We start from the raw sequence: 16,762 nt of genomic DNA, 5'->3' as shown, positions 1-16,762 counted from the left end.
TGATGAACAGATCAGATTGCAAATAGGGTTTTTTTTGGTATTGGGTTAGGATAATGATTTGAATTGGAATGGATCTAGTTTCTTTCTTGTGTAAATTTAATTTTGTAAGTTTTTAATATATAAAAATTTCACATCTTTTAAAAAAATGCCAGGTCAATATTTGGTTAGCCACGTAAGCAACACTACTAATGGAAGTTAATTGAAGGACTTATATTGCTCATCTTGAAAACTTGAAAGACCAATTGTGCTCACTTGAAACTTGAGAATCCAATTACGCACATAGGATAAATTTCAGGGACTAATAATTTAGTTTTGCCTAAAATAGAATAAGGCTTCTTAGATAGATTAGCATTATTATTTATTTGTATTCAAGTTAATTCCTATGTTTTAGAATAGGATTGCTTCCTATGTTTTAGGATTTGTTGATGAGTTTATTTCATTCTTGGTTATTTATATATGTTTAAAATGCATTAATAACATTCTCAAAAAAACAAAAGCATTAATAAGAATTATGTAAAAAATTAACTCAAAATATATATTTTCTCTCTAAGTCGAGGAGATTGGTCATCTTGACTAACTATTTTATATTCAGTAAATTATCCAAGTTCATAACAGATTGAATAATATTTTTGAGAACCAAACTCAGCCATGAGGGGAGACAAGCAAAACTCCAATCCTAATCAAACCCAAAATCCCCATTCAAATGAATCAAATGCAAACTCAAACACCTTTCCTGCATAAGCCACAAACCCCAAATCTCCAAACACAAAACTCCCAGCCAGCAAACGCTACTGTACAGATCGATCAGAATTCACAGCTGCTATCGCTGCAACAAAACCAACCATACTGCCCTGGACCTGGAGAGTTTCACCGTTGCTATCACTGCAAAAGGCCCAACCATACCGTCAATGGATGCCGCTCGAGCCATCGTCAGATTCTTAGTAGAAAAGGCTGGGTATATATCTCTCACCTCTCATTAACTGGGTTTTCTTTAGGCTAGTCTTGTAGTTTATGCCATGATTGATATAAGGGTTTAGCCAAAACCAAAGCCAACGTGCATTGCAAAGAAAATGACAAAACCAAACTAGTTCATGGGCTGAATCTCTAGGTTTATTATTGTCAAATGATGTCAAATAAAGACAACTACGTAACCTTGTCTGCCACAAAAAATTGTGGACTCTCACTTTTCTAGAGATATGGTGTTTATAAATGGAGACCGTAAAGTTGTGATTTACAACTATGCTTTATGTTGGCTTTATTCCATGACAAAAAGTGTTGTATTTGCATAAATTTGTTTCCTTGAATTTTTGTGGGATTTTATTGTATTGGGTTTAGTATTAAGTCGGTGAAGAATCGAGCATAAAATGAACAATTAGTCGATTTTGCTACTGTCTCGCTAGTAGCTAACCCCCAAAAGAGCCACGTGTGAAGCACATGCTGGAAGCTGAAGAGTCGTGCTAGCCTGGAGGGTTTCACGAGTGTCTCGCGGGTAAGGCCACCCGTGAGATACCCGTGAAACTCTCTGCTTGGTGGTTTTTTTAAGTGTGACTTTCTTACCCTCTATCCACACTATATATACCATCATTACCCACAAATGTGTAAGGAGGTCATTCAAAGAGAAAAACTCTAGATAGGTTTTCAACAATACACACACCCATCTTTTAGAGAAAGAGCTACTAATCCTTAGTGAGAAATCATCCTAGCCTCTTCTCACTCCCTCTCCCATTGTCATACCTTGAAAGAAGATTTGTACCCAAACATAACCCACACCTTTTCAGAGTGTATAGAGTGTTTTGGAGATTTAGAAACTTTGGAGATTTGCCAAAAGAAGCCAGTGAGGCTTGGCGGATACAATCGGGCGTATTACAGGATCAGAAAAGCTAGACAAGACACGGTTCTGAGAAGCCTTGTTGGAGTAGGAGCTTGGAGGGCTTAGGTAAATTGGGTAGATTAAGCTTGGAGGGTCTCTTACTATTCGTGTATTCTAACTTATTATCTAGTGGTTCGATTTACCGCTTGGAGGGCAGCGGAGAGGTTTTTTCACCGAGTTCTTCAGTTTCCTCTTCGATAACACATCGACGTGTTATCTTGTATTTGCATCTCTTTTCTCTACTCTTTTAGCTTTCTTTTTACTGTTGTCTTTTAATGAATATGGCTTAGAGTAGTTTTATTGTTTTTTTGCTCGCATTTACTCTATTCCACACATAGTTTTTAACACAAATCCAAGCTTTCAATTGGTATCAGAGTGGGTACACTTGTTTTGGTTTCATTACCTAAGTGTGATCCTTGACTCCTTTGTGTGTTTTGTCATGGATAGTGTTTTGTATGCTTTTATGGATGTTGTTGATTGTAACATGCCATGTGTTTGTGAAAATGTCTCTATAAGTGTTAATCCTCATACTTGTGATGGCATATTACATGAATCTTTAAGTGTTGTTGTTGATATTCCAAACATCTAACTCTTGAAGAAAGAAACTAAGAAGTTTCATAAGAATTTGAGCAAGTTTCATTGTAAAAATTATGATTTGATTGCTAAGCTCAATGAATCTAATAAATTGGTTGAAAAGTATAAAATGCTTGCTGAAAATTCTCTTGAAAAGCTGAAAGAGGTTGAATGTTTGAATATGGACTTGGATGCTAAATTTGTTTTGTCTAACAAACTTGTTGATGAGTTAAAATGTGAAAATGAATCTCTTAAGATGCATGCCAAGTGTTTGATTGCTAAACCTATTGATAAAAAGGATGGAATTATTTGTTGTAATCATGTTATGGTACCCGATTTTGTGACTATTGTGTATTCTACCTCAAAGGAAAAATCGGTGTACATTCCTCCACACAAAAAAAAACCAAAAAGTGGAGAGAAAGACTCTTAAGTCAAAGCCTTCGTTTAGGTCTAAACCTAAGGTTTTGGATGGATCTAAGTTTGTTCCAACTTGCCACCATTGCGATGTGATTGGTCATATAAGACCTCAATGTTCCAAGTTGAAGAGAGAACAAAATCATGTTGCTAGATCCCTTCCCAAAAAGCCTAGTAGACCTAAACCCATTGTTTGTCACCATTGTGATGCCTTTGGTCATTTTAGACTTCATTTCTCTAAGTTTCAAGCTCTTAAAAGAATATAAAAAAAAGAGAAACTTGAGCTTCTTGGAAGTTGTGCTTTGTAAGCAAAACTAGATTTTAGGAAAAATGGTAAAATGTTGAAGAAAGTTTTTGATGTTCTTACCTTCTTATCTATGTGCATCTCCGGTTCTCATTCTTTCAACTCTTGTCTCACTTCTCATGAGACGCTCATTCCAAACAATCATTCCGTTTGGATGAGAAAGGGTTCCTATGGTTGAACTTATGCTCGTTTGGTCCTTGATCTAATTCTTTTGATCTTTGTATGATCCTTTATGCATTAGATGCTTCATTGTCATGCATTTATGCATCATACATCTCTTTATAGGCATTATTTTTTGTTGTTTTTGCATTTGATCTTACTTTTATGTTTTGTTTTTGTGTGTAAAAATCCAAAAAAAAAAACACATAAAAAGTGAAAATTTCAAAAAGTTTGATCGTTTATGTTTGAGCACGTGTCACATATGAGTTTAGCCTAGTACTTTCGTACTAATGGCGTAGTGCATTTTCGAGCCTAGCTTGTTTTGTATGCACATCTATCTTTGTAGAAAAATCTTGAAATCTATGTGTGATTGTTGTAAATCAATCTTCAAGCTTGTCGTGAATGATTAGTCATTAGTTTTATTAGTCCTGAAACATGCATAGACTTGTACCTATATCTTTTCCCACGTTTTTATGTTTTTACTTAAAGAACTCAACAAATGTAAATCTCAAAATGAAAAGAGATAATGAGCTGCAAAATCCGTCGCAAATACTAGTATTTGACTAGGAAAAAGGGAAAGCGACTTATATCAAAATGTATGGTGTCTCAAAAAGCCAAAGGCTCACTCACAAAGTTGAAATATCAAAAAGTTCAGGCATCGATCTCAAAATAAGATGTATTTTGTTCAAAAATGATGAAATGTTATGAATTGTAAAGAATCCAAATGAAAAACTTCAAAGAAATGTAATTATTTTCTTGTAGGAGATCATATATGTTCATTTCTATAATTGAGATAGTCCACTTGACTTAGTAGTAGTTGTGTATGACTTGATTGAATTGATCATTGAAGTTTCACTCTAGACTAAGGACTATTCCACACTTAATCCACACACATAACACATAAGTTTAATGTTCAAAGAATGCCTATTTCATTTGTGTGTTTGTATATGTTCAAATGTAATATGTGTGTACTCAACTTTATGTGGATCAAACCAAAAAGATTTTTGTTTTTTTTTGTTTGCTTTTGGAAGTGATATGTATCATTCATGTTTTTTCAAAGTTTTTCAAGTTATTTATGTGTAAAAAACATGTTTTTTGGGTATTTTTGTGACCTATTTCTTGTGTAGGCTCAACTGGGAGTTAAATGGTCCAATTCTTAAGTTTTTCAACCTTGGACAAAGATTTTCGCGACTATTTCATGAGTAACTCGCAAGTAAGGCTTACCCATGAAAATTTCGCAAGTAAGCTTCCAGCGAAAATTCCCAGATCAATTTTTTAAAGGGCATTTTGTGGGACATTTGTTTTAAACTTCTCTCATCTTCTCCCAAAACCCTGTTTTAATGTTTCTACATCAAAACCCAACTAAATTCAAGTGTTTTTCATTCCATTAACATCTCTAAGGTAATATTTAACTCTTTTTATTGATTTTGATGCTTAGATTATGTTTTTGGGGGTTTTATGTTCATAGTTGAGATTTTTTTCAGATGGGAGTTGGAAAACTTAATTTTTGTCAATCTTTTTTATTGGGCTTTGTTTTAAATGATGTTTTGCTTTGGATGTTGGCCCATTGTGGCAAAAATAACATGTATTTAGGCAAGATTTTCATATGTTCTTGCATTGTTTAACATACATGTGTAGTGTGTGCACTCTAAGTGTTTAATAAAATGCTTAAATGGTATTTTCTCGTTATTTTAGACTCCGATAAGTACCAAACTTTGGGGATCAACATAATTATTTATGTTTATCATGTTTTTATCATTGGTAGTGTGTTTTATATACTTTGCCCCGTGAGTGGTTATTCATGCATTGGTCATGCATCTCACATACACTTGACATGTTTTGCATTCACTCATGCTAGTTAAGTCTTTTTAAATCTTTTAGCTCATATAACATGTTCTTATGCCTATGTCATGCCTTGGTTTATATCTTGTTCCACATCCTTAGCATGTTATGTTTTCCTTATACTTTGTAGTATTGTCTTCCTAATATGTTTTTCCTTTTATTTGAGCATCATTTTCTCATACATCTTGCACCCCTCATGCATCTTATCCTTGTTCATGTCTTTTTTTCTTTCCCTCCTTCCTCTTGATTCATTTGTCTATTCGTGACAAAAAAGGGGAGTGTATACCGGAGTCTTTTGTCATTTTTATTTGACTCATGAGCACATTCTTATGGGGAGAAATTCTACATCGTGCACATTCATAGGGGGAGAAAGCCATAAGGGAGATGCATATACTAAGGGGGAGAAGACATTTATTTTTTTGAAAAAACCTTGTTTTACTTTGTTTTATATTATGCTTGTTTTCTAGTTATTTTATGGTGTTTTGAGTTACTTTTAGTATCTATACTTTGTTGCTATCATTGCATCGTGTTTATGTGTTGGAACACACTTGTGTCCTTGTTGAATCTTGTATCCTTAATGCAAATACCTCTTATGTTTTGCATTGGTTGTGTGTTCTTGTGCCCTTATTGGATCTTGTATCCTTAATGCAAATACTTTGGTATTTCGCATTGGCTGTGTGTTTTGGACATGCATATATACTTCTGTCTTTTATGCTTTAATGATTGCATGTTCGGATAATCATTTGTTTTGCTATATGATCATTGTAGTCATTTCTATATAGCTGTTTTGGTGTATGATCAAGTTGCTTATATGTTTCTCATCACTTTTACTTGATCCCATTTTACTTGTTACATTATACCTGCCCTTTTATTACTTGCTTTACCTTCAAGGTCTAATGTGTTTTGTGCAAGTGTTTCAGGTTAAAGGTATATATGTTCCAAGTGTTTCACAACTTCTAGATTTAGGTGTGAGTGAGTTTTGCCATTTTTTCCAAACTCATGTTTAAGTCTAGAGTCTGTTATAGGGTGTTTTGTCACGGAATAGCCAAAAGGGGAGATTGTAAAGTTGTGATTTACAACTATGTTTTATGTTGGCTTTATTCCATGACAAAAAGTGTTGTATTTGCATAAATTTGTTTCCTTGTATTTTTGTAGGATTTTATTGTATTGAGTTCAGTATTAAGTTGGTGAAGAATCGAGCATAAAATGAAGAATCAGTGAATTTCGCGACTGTCTCGCTAGTAGCTGACCCGCGAAAAAACCACGTGAGAAGCACATGCTGGAACTTGAAGAGTTGTGCCAGCTAGGAGGATTTTGCGAGTGTCTCGCGGGTAAGGCCTTCCCACGAGATACTTGCGAAACTTTTTGCCTGGAGGTTTTCTTAAATGTGACTTTCTTACCTTTCACACACACTATATATACCCTCATTACCCACAAATGTATAAGGAGACCATTCAGAGAGAAAAACCTAGATAGATTTTCAACAATACACACACCCATCTTTTAGAGAGAGAGCTACTAATCCTTAGTCAGAAATCATACTAGCCTCTTCTCATTCCCTCTCTCATTGTCATACCTTGAGAGAAAATTTGTATCCAAATACAACCCACACCTTTTCAAAGTGTAAAGAGTGTTTTGGAGACTGGGAAGCTTTTGGAATTTGCCAAAAGATGCCGGTGAGGCTTGGCAGATGTAATCAGGCATATTACGAGATCTGGAAAGCTATACAAGGCACAGTTCCGAGAAGCCTTGTTGGAGTAGGAGCTTGGAAGGCTTAAGTACATTGGGTAGATTAGGCTTGGAGGGTCTCTTGCTATTCGTGTATCCCAACTTATTGTCTAGTGGATCGATTTACCACTTGGAGGGCGGCGGAGAGGTTTTTTCACCGAGTTCTTCGATTTCCTCTTCGATAATAACATGTTATCTTATGTTTGCATCTCTCTTCCCTACTCTTTTAGCTTTCTTTTTACTGCTGTGTTTTAATGAATATGACTTAGAGTAGTTTTATTGTTTGTTCACTCGCATTTACTCTATTCCGCACTTAGTTTAAGTTAGAGTAAAATCAACCGAGCCATAATTTTTAATTTTATGGTCTAAATAGCTCTTGTGTTTTTAACATAAATCCGAACTTTCAGAGACAATGATTTAGATTGGATAGTGGAGAGTATGTTATAATATTAAAATTTTAAAACGAAAATTAATGTTAGGAATTTTGATTGAACTATAAATACCTCTTTTAATCATACCATTTCTTTTTATGAGTAAAGAAAGAACACAAGTGCACACTCACAATTAAAAGGAAAAGGTTGTCATCCAAAGGAACTTGCTATTTATTGGAATCCATTCAAACATCACCAATAAGTTATTGGGCTTCTCTATATATTTTTGCCTATTATCATGCTAGCCATCAACTATTCTTCCTTCCACCACAAAATTGGGTCACAAATGTAAAATATTATAAGACCCAATATTTTTATAAAGTCTATAATTTAGACTCATATTCAAATTATTTATTTTATGGAGCAAGTTAAAGTCTCTTTCTTTTTAAAGCCCAAGAATACTTATTCTTAGCAAAATTTGAAAAACCCACGATTTAAATCCATGGAAAAATAAGTTTATTAGTGGAATTCAAATCCATAATCAAAGCTCATAACTTAAATCCATGGCAAAACAATTTTATCAATGGAATTCAAATACATAATCAAAATCCATGATTCAATCTCATGGCAAATTACTTACCAAAAAGCTTAATTCTCATTGGCGATATCAAAAAACCCAATTACCACTAGCAACATTAAAAACCCCAATTCTCATTATTAATATCAAAAAACCTAATTCTCATTGGCAATATCAAAAAGCCTAGTTCCCATTGGCAACATCAAAAAGCTCAATTCTTCTTAGCAACATCAAAAAGCCCAGTTCTCACAGGCAACATCAAAAAACCAAATTCTCACTGGCATTATCAAAAAACCCAGTTCTCACTAGCAATATTGAAAAGCTCAATTCTTACTAGCAATATCAAAAACCTCAGTTCCCACTAGCAACATCAAAAAACCCAATTCTCACTAGCAATATCAAAAAGCCTAGTTCCCACTGATAACGTCAATAAGCCAATTATCATTGGTAGCATTAAAAGCCCAATTCTCACTGGCAATATCAAAAAGCTCAACTCATATTAATACTATTTAGTGAAAAACCTAATATTGTTAATACTTGGGAAATACCATACGATTGAATTACCTATGCCCATAACCACAATTGTTTTGAAAAAGTTTGAATGCTCATACGTTTCCAAATTCATGGAAAATTATGATTATTCTATGGTCATTATTCATAATTCTATGATAATTATTCATCCTACGAGTTGACCAATAAATTATGACATGATTATTGGGAACCATATACATTACTTATGATATAGAATTCATCATTTCAAAGATAGTAAATATTATTTACAAAATTATTTTGAAATTCTTAAGCTTATGCTATTATTTTAAAAATATTACAACTCATTGCCCGAAGATCCATTACAAATATCTATCAAAACCCAAAACATCCACTAACAATAAGAGTCCCTGAGGGATGAAAACCAATGGCAATATGTGTCATTGATGTCCATTTTGTAGGTTCAAATTTTTTATAAAAGGAGAATAAGCCCAAGTGAAAAGGGAATGAGCACAGCCTAGCAAGGGGTCCAGCATACGTAAGCAAGCCCAATCCAAAAATTCCAGCAAAAGCAGAGGACTAAAATGGACAACCAACTTCCTTCTTATTCATCCTTGACCAAGGTCCTGCTAGAGACCTCCATAAGAGAACCAAATCTTTAAGAATGAACTATGGGTTCTTCCATCAACTTTCTGCCACTCTCTCCCTAACGTGAACAGTTCCCAAATGTTGTACTAGCAACTAAAGACTAACGGGTAATGGGATTTCATTATTTTCCTCAAGACTCTATCTCTAGCGGAAGGAAGCAATAACCAAGCTACTCAAATCTCAACAAATCAATTCCATAAATGCTGAAAACATTCAAGAGTTTGTTCATGTGCCAAGCCCATGAATCCTAAAGGGAAAATTTGGGAAAATGTGGTTTGGGGGGCATAAAGGGATGTCTAGGGGAACTCTCTAAAGTGGGCTTAAAACTTGACACCTAGCTTGGGATGTTAAATCCTACTTCCTAGGGTCTAAATCTCAGTTGTAGTACCAAGATTCTTCCTTAACACCTGCATTAATCCTATTGGTTAAACACAGCCTTAGAAATCTCAACATTTAATGCAAGATTACCCAAATATTCACCCTTGCGTCATGTTGCCCAAAGAAGCATGGCAATCCCAAAAGAAGATCAGCCATTTATAACTAAATCTTAGGATGGATAGTCTGCCATTCTACCTCCTAACCAACCTTATGTTTTTGGATTTTTTGCTAATCACCCCCTTATGCTCCACTATAAAAGGGTAATCACATCAGCCCCACAAACACATACCAACCCCTCTGAAAATTTTGTTATTCCTGTTACTTTGCCATATTTTAGCTTGTAGTTTAGCTCTCCCTAGCTCATAAATCATCCCTCTTATCCCACACTCACTTAGTCTCAAACATTCCATTTCCCTTTTCTGCATATCCTAAGTTCATAAATGCTTCTTATTCAGTCATAAACAACCAACTTCCTCATTAAAGACTTAGCTTTAGCACTATTCCCACCATCCCTTTACAAGCTTACGCACCCACTCACTCAAAACAACCCTTACTACTCCACATACATATTCTATAAGAATCTTGGTTCAATATCTGCTGCAATGAGCTGGAATCTCTCTCTCCCTTCACACCATGCCAATTAATCATTTTCTTCTCACCATGGAACCATTGATCTTTACTTTTTGTTTTTCTATTGAATGATATAATGTGTTTGTAACAATGAAATATTTCCTCATATTAATGTAATAGTAGCATAAAGTACCCTAGACCCTTTTGACCAAGACACACAAGGACTGCTTGAAGTGAACACCTACTTAAATTTGTTCAATAATTGACTACTGGACTATAAGTTTAATTTTACCCTATTGTTGGAGAATTTTATTTTCTTGTATTATTGTAACAGGACCACTAATCTATTAATTAACTATTATGAAGTGTTTTATTGGGCCTTAATATTGTTCTTGCTAAGGTGTAGACTTTATTTCTTGCTTGAATAGGCTTATCACTACACTAAAAGCCTTTGAATATCATCTTAGAGCCCAACATTGAGTTTCGGCTTGACTTTCCCATATTTCATTCAAGGACATCAACTTCCCCTCAACACTCACAAATCAATGGCTGATTAATTCAAGATAACACTCCCACTATTCTGATTTTGCATCCATACATGAGTTAGGAGTTATATATAGGAACCACTTGGAACAACCTTCTAAAGAAAAGTAATGACAAATTGCATTTCTAAGAGTAAAATGTTTAATAAAAATTAAAAATTAGTGACTTGAACAAATATTCAAAACACTAAAACCCATTAACAAGACTTTGGAAGTGGAAAGATGCTTTAGAAAGCAAATAGACATTACTAAAACAAGTGGAGTCAAATTCGCTATTTTTCAAGTTATTCTTCCAATCCAAATAGTTTGTAGTAAAAAGAGCATCACTTTTGCATATTGTTTGAAGAATTGGAAACTACCCAGAGCTTTATAACACAATTGATACTTACTAATATTTTCAATGAAGATATTTATGATTGCATTGTGCAGAAGCAGCCATAATATCATATAACTAAGGCGTGCAGCATACATAGTCAGCCACAACATGTTACCAACACGCTATGCTGTTATCAGCCAACCATTGCTTGCAGCATGAATGTAGGTATGGAGCTAAACTTGGACTTTTGGGGGCAATGCCCCCCCCCCCCCCCCTTTTATTTATTTATTTATTTATTATTAATTTTAGTATATATATGAGTATTAATTTTAGTAATTTTGTTTTATAAAATTACTCTTTACACCCTAACAATATCATTGATTCCTTTAAGAATAATACTTTAGTCACAAACTTTTTCTACAATATTTTTTACTAAGTGTTGAGATAACAAATTCTTATTAGTTTGTATTTGGCTCATCACTTTTATCATTTTTTTACTAATCAATACCACTCTCCACATAATTAATTTATAAAAAAAATTTATATCCTTGAAATTTTTCTCTTTTTAAAGGCCATAAAAAAATTTATAAATCTAAAATCTAAAAGAAAATATACAAGTTCAAAAAAATTAGCGCAACAACAAAAATTACCAATAGCAAAACTAAAAAAAATTAAGTTCAACCGACAAATTTTACCAAAAACAAACAACCCGACCCTTTAAAAAAGATTTAGCAAAATAATTTTGTCTTTAGTTAGCAATAAACACACACATTAAAGAAAAGAAAAACCTTAGCGTCGAAGCAGCAAAGCTGGAGGCTGGAGTTGCTTCACATAACTAGTAGCAGAACTACCCCTCTTAACTCCAAATCCTAACTCCGTACTTGCATGCATGGCCAACAATAGGTTGCTGCCAGCAAGGCACCAAGCAGCCAAGGTCTGCTACATGCATGGGCGGCCATAGCATGCTGCTAGCGGGCCATGCGAGCATCATGCAACCATGGCTTGCTATGTGCATGGACAGCCACCCGAAGGTCTGGTGTTAGGCCAAATAACCTTCTTTTGTGCTACAAGGTTTAATAGTTTTCTCATAGATCTCGTGTGACCTTGAAAACTATTAGATCAGTATATTGGGATTAAATGTTGTATATTTTATTCACAACAACTTGAGATAGGAAAACTTGCCACACCACTCTCTATGGTAGGTGGCAGGTTGACTTGTGACAGTGAGCAAGACGATGGATTTGTTAGGAACACATTTATGAGAAACATGCGAAATATGTGTTCGGTTTTTTTTTTTTTTTTTTTAGTCAGGCCAAACAGTATTGCAGACGCAATTAACTTAACAGCCATAAAACTCACTCATCAAAGGATAAAAAAAAAAACGTTCTTAAAGAAATATATCGTCCAAAGTAAAAGGAAAGGGAAGAAAAAATTTGGCTAAAATTTCGGATCGTACAATTGTTAAGTAAAATTTTTCATATATGCATCCTTACATACAAATAATTAATATAATGTCAATCTTTGTTTAGGGGAATGGACTGAAAAAGTAATGACAATACTCGGTCCTTAGTTTCATGGTTCCCAGCACCATATCCATCTCCGTGCTGGTACATGCATTGGGCCATCCTTGCAAGGTTCAGTGCAATTTCAATAAATATATGAGAGAAGGGAGAACTCGCAACTCGGTCTTTATTCATTTTCTTCCATGTTGCACTAATCAAATACTTTATATACTCACTGGCATCTTCTTCACTTGCACCGGTTTCATTCATGTAACACTGGATTGCTTTTGGGACATCACCTCTTTTTAACTCATCCTGAGTTTTACATATATAAAAAATGGATGTTAGCCTATGTTAATGCAAAGTATTCAAACGATTCATGATGAAACTCTTAAGATTGTGTAGTTTGTGAATAAGGAACCTTGTGAAATTAATGGATAATCCATTGTTTTTATTTTTTATTTTAAAAAAATCAAATCATTCTTTCTCTGAAGTTTAAATTAGTAAAGGTAATTCTAACATAAAGGCAATCTATATGCTCCACTCAAAATTCATTTTCTTTCCCTTGTGTGTGTATGTGTGTTTCTAAAAAAATTAAAAATTTAATAAGAGTATTTTTGAAAACATGTATATTTTTAATTAGAAGTTTGTATATTAAAGAATGTTCCCTTAAAATGTTAAATTTTCTAAATATGACTAACAATATAGGATGGAGGAAGCATCTGTTTGTTTCTATACTACCCTGTAATTTCAAATTTAAACAACATTGCTTATATGTGTGGATGGTGATAGTCCCTTCCTTTGTTTAACACCAATTGTTGTTATGCTTGATTTATTGACTATCAATTACTTTTCTTTCAACAAAAAAATAAGATACATTTATAGATTTATAATATTTAATACAAGACATGAATTTTTTTTTTTAAAGTTAACATACCATAGATGTTCCAAGATCATCTGCAAGTCGTAAAATTGTTGATGACCAACGGATTATGTTCGGGTACTCGTTTAGGCTTTCCAAGGCTTCCTTTGTAATTGGATTTGTGACAAAAAAATAAGCATGCACCAGTACAGTTGGTCCTGATATTGAAATCCATGCATTCTCAATGTATTCTTGTAGACTCGGTGTATATCTGTTGTAGTACCACTTTGCCTCAAACAAATAAGATCTACATAAACCTACCCACTGAAAATTTATTGTGGAAAGATGAATTAGGGGTAGTATAACACAAGGTATTCAAGAAAAAAAATGTTGAGAATTAATATTGATGAATTTCAAGTAAATTCCATACCGCTTTTTTGAGGTATTCAATGATGTGGAATCTTTGTTTCTTCACAATATCCAAAGCCATTTCATTAACTGAATTGTGTAGAGCAAGGAAACATATCTTCATATAATCAGGGAGTTGATCCATTGCATTGATATCCCATCTGGTATCACACAATGTAGCCACAAGTGATCAATATGTTAAGATAGCGTTCAAGCAAATGAGGCATAGTGTCATTAATACTAATAATTATTTTATGTATCTGGCATATGCACCATTCCTATCAAAGCATGTGAACCTCATAATTGTGAGACTCACATATTGTGAGAGTAGTGATATATATGTTAGATGCATGAGATGCCTTCTCCATTAATACAAACCTTTCAACAACATCTGTGAAGAGCTCAAGTTCATCCAAAGTTCCATATACATCATAAACATCATCAATTGTTGTTATCAGTGCTAAGACCCTGGTTAACATTCTCCTACAATATCCAAATTGAGGCTGAAATATTATTCCCACTGTCCAAAAGAAATTCTCCACCTGTCTATCCCTCGCAAAACTCAAATTCTCTGCAAGGCCTGTGCTCTTCCACCACCTTTGTATGAATCGAAAAAGAACAAATGAGTGTTAGAATTATAGCAATTAATGCACTTTGGTACATTTCAATTAGGTAAAGCAAACAACAGCATAAATTTTTAGGCTATAAATTATTTGATATTTATTTCTTCTGATGCCATGAGATAGAATGTTACGTTGACACTTATTTTAGATCTGCTTGGTGGGCTGCTTGTACAATGTTGAAATCCAATTCTGCAAACTCAAGCAAGATAGGGTTCACGTCTTGATTGTGTCTATATATGTCAATGAACCATCTTGCTTCCAACCTAAGCATCCTCCAATGCAGTGGGAGCTCCAAGGAATGGTTTACTATAGCAGCAAGATTTTTCTCTTTATTCTGCTTAACGTATTCTTCTAGATGTTTGGTTGAGAAATCTCTTGCTTCTTCCAAGATATTTTCACCTTCTATCAAAAAGAATGAGGCTTCATATAAGGATAGCATGCCCTTGGTATCCTCACAAAGGCATGCCTTGAAACTCCCTCTCTCATCCTTGAAACTATTGAAAACTTCTGCAATGAGCAACACCAGAGTGTTAGCATAAATGACAGGTAGGCATTAGGGTAAAAATTAAGTCTATACATTAGGTTTCCAATTAAATTCAATAAGTTGCATTGACCAATTCAACGCAACTAGTATTATATTTTTCAAGTAGAGTTAAATTCAACCACATGATTTATTAGTTAATACAATCATATGGTTGAATTTAATGAAGAACTTAAGTTGTAGTGCCTATAGAACTGAATCCAACTTTCAATATCCACTTGTGATTTTTTATTTTTTTTTGGTTAGATCCTCAAATACCTTGAGAGACACTATATCCTCAAGCTCTTGTGTTTTTAACACAATTTCGAGCTTTCAATTGGTATCAGAGCGAGTGCACTTGCTGTGGTTTCATTACCTAAGTGCGATCCAAGACCCTTTTTGTGATGGATCGGTCACAATCTCTAAATGCTCCACCATTCTTTAATGGAAGCGACTATGCTTTTTGGAAAAGTTCGTATGAGGGCATTTCTTTGTTCTATAGATGAGTTCATATGGGATTCCGTTGAGTATGGGTATGTTAGACCCACAACAACCAAGTCCGAATGGGACAAGGCAGCTCTTGCGTTGGCAAATGCCAATAGCAAAGCAATTAATGCTATATTTTGTGGTGTGTCTACTGATGAATTCCACAGGATATCACATGTGAAGATAACTAAGGAAGCTTGGACGATTCTTAAGACTACCTACGAAGGTACCAAGAAGGTCAATGACACAAAACTTCAAATGCTTATCACTTGATTTGAAGAGCTTAAGATGAGTGACAATGAGTTATTCGATTCATTCTATGGGAAGCTCAACAAAATCGTGATTGCCAAGCTCAATCTCGGTGAAAAGATTGAGGATGCTAAGGTGGTGAAAAAGATCTTAAGATCCTTACTGGAGAGCTATCGTGCGAAGGTTACTGCTATAGAAGAAAGCAAAGATCTAGATGAGATTAAGATTCAAGAGCTAATTGGATCTCTCCAAACATATGAACTTGGACTGCCTTCTCACAAGCCAAGCAAATCTCTTGCACTTAAAACCATCAATGAGAGGATGGACAATCTTCTGAAGAAGATGATGTGGAGAAAGTAGTAGCATTGCTCGCAAAGAATTTTTGAAATTTTCTGAAAATGAAGAACAGTGGGAAGTCCTTTAGCAAAGGAAAGTTCTTATCATCCAAAGGTGGTAGAAAGGAGTTCAAGAAGAAAGATGGGAAGGATTTTCATTCCTCCTAAGAAGTTGTGTGCTTTGAATGCAACGGCCATAGACACATCAAGAAAGAATGTCCCAACTACTTGAGAGGGAAAGGCAAGGTGTTTGCCACTACTCTTAGCGACTCTGAAAGCTCAAATTCAAACTCGGAAGAAAAGTGTGACAGCAACGAGAATTATAGGGCTTTCATGGAAATTACCTCCATTAAATTTAAAGATGATTTGGGCAATTTGATAAATGAACTTCATGAGCATTCTAAGGGTGAGGAAGTTGAAGAATGGGAAGATGAAGATATATGCCAAACTGAAGGAGAGAGCAATCTTCAAGAAGCATACTATTCTTTGCTAGAAGATTGTGGAAAACATGCCAAGGTTGCAAATCATGCTGTGAGAAAGATGAAGAAAATTGAAGAAAAGCATAAGTGTACTCTTGTGCAACTCAAGGAGGCAAATTGTGAAGTTGAAGGACTCAAGGGAGAGCTAGTTGAAGCTTACTCTAAGATCAAGTTTCTAGTGCTTGAAATAATCCAAGCCAATGTCAAGGTTGAGCATATCTCCACTAAGAAACTTGACAGTGTGTTGTCATCACAAAAATCTTTACATGACAAGATCAGTTTGGGCTATACCGGAGAAGGAAGCTCCAGCAGTGAACCAAAGAAGGAAGTAAGGTTCGTATCAGATAAGAGTGTTGAGAAACTTAGAGAAGCGATGACTGAGACTGAGACTCCTACTATTGAGAAAAGAACCAGTGATGTAAGATCAAAAGTTAAAGGGAAGTCATTACCCAAAAATTAGAGGGGGCCTCAAGTGAAGCATGTGTGTCATCATTGTGGCGTTCAAGGGCATACAAGA

General features: G+C 34.6%; 1 pseudogene; it reads right to left on the bottom strand.

The window, feature by feature from the left end:
- Nucleotides 1-12,295: 12,295 nt before the first annotated feature.
- LOC142620364 (myrcene synthase, chloroplastic-like) lies at nucleotides 12,296-14,991 on the bottom strand (annotated as a pseudogene).
- Between the last annotated feature and the right edge of the window lie 1,771 nt (nucleotides 14,992-16,762).

This window comes from Castanea sativa, chromosome 12 (genome assembly GCF_040712315.1).
Source record: "Castanea sativa cultivar Marrone di Chiusa Pesio chromosome 12, ASM4071231v1".
Taxonomy (NCBI): domain Eukaryota; kingdom Viridiplantae; phylum Streptophyta; class Magnoliopsida; order Fagales; family Fagaceae; genus Castanea; species Castanea sativa.
Note: the sequence above shows the minus strand (reverse complement) of the source record. Positions and strands in the feature narration are given on the sequence as shown.